Raw genomic sequence first — 1,159 nt, 5'->3', positions numbered from 1 at the left:
TAAGTCACTTGTAATTTCTCTCTTGCCAGTTTTAGTATCTTGTCTTTGTCTGTGGTCTTTGGCAATCTGGCTATGATGTGCCTTAGAGATCTTCTTGGGTTGATTCTCTTTTTTTTGAGAGGTTTTTGCTATAGGGCATGTGCGCTTGCCAGACAGACAGAGAGAGACAGAAAGACAGAAAGTGAGAGTGCTTCTCTAGACTTAGAAAATTTTCTTCCAGGATTTCATGGAATAGATTTTCCATGCCCTTATTAGGTTCTTCACCTTCTGGGACACCAATTATTCAGATGTTAGGGCATCTAATGGAATCTAGTATTTCTTGTATATTATCCCCTTTTTTGTTTTTATTTTCTTTGTCTTTTTGGTGGTTTTCTCTAGGTCAGAGGTTTTATCTTCTACATCAGAGATTCTCTCTTCAGCATGGTCTAATCAAATTTTAGTACTTTCAAGCAAAGCGTTAATGGGACAAAGAAATGTAGTTTATCTGTTGAGGATATTTTATAGTTTTATCAATTGAACTAGGGAGAAATGTTCACATGTTGAAATATCCACTTTGTAAGCTAAATAATGTGATTGAATATATAAAAGAAAGTTAAATTAAAAAATATAAATAAAAAAAGAAACTCATTTTATGGATAAAGACACACATATACTAAAAGGAAGGAGTGGAAAAAGATATTCCATGCAAATGGAAATTAAGAAAAGACTGGAGTTTTGATATTGATTTCAGACAAAATAGGCTCCAAGACAAAGATTGTAAAAAGAGACAAAGAAGGGCATTATGTTACATTAAATGGTTTAATTCAGCAAGAAGACAGAATGCTTATTAATGCCTATGTACCCAACACAGGAGCACCTAAATATGTGAAGAAAAGACTGCTGGAACTGAAAGGAGAGAAAGGGAGCAACATTATCATTATTGGGGATCTCAACACCCCATTGTCTAATTGAGACAGATATTCTTGACAAAATTAAATAGACACAGGACATAAATGATACTATAAATCAAATGGGCTTGATTGATATCTATAGAACTTTCCACCCTAAGACCACAAAATTTAATTTTTCTCACCCTGGCATGAAACCTTTACACAGATTGACCATATGATAGGACACAAGTCAAGTTTTTAGGATTCAAATGCATGAAAACTATATCCAA

Source organism: Tupaia chinensis, unplaced genomic scaffold (genome assembly GCF_000334495.1).
Source record: "Tupaia chinensis unplaced genomic scaffold, TupChi_1.0 Scaffold000037_16, whole genome shotgun sequence".
NCBI classification, from domain to species: Eukaryota; Metazoa; Chordata; class Mammalia; order Scandentia; family Tupaiidae; genus Tupaia; species Tupaia belangeri.
This window is presented reverse-complemented; position numbering follows the sequence as displayed.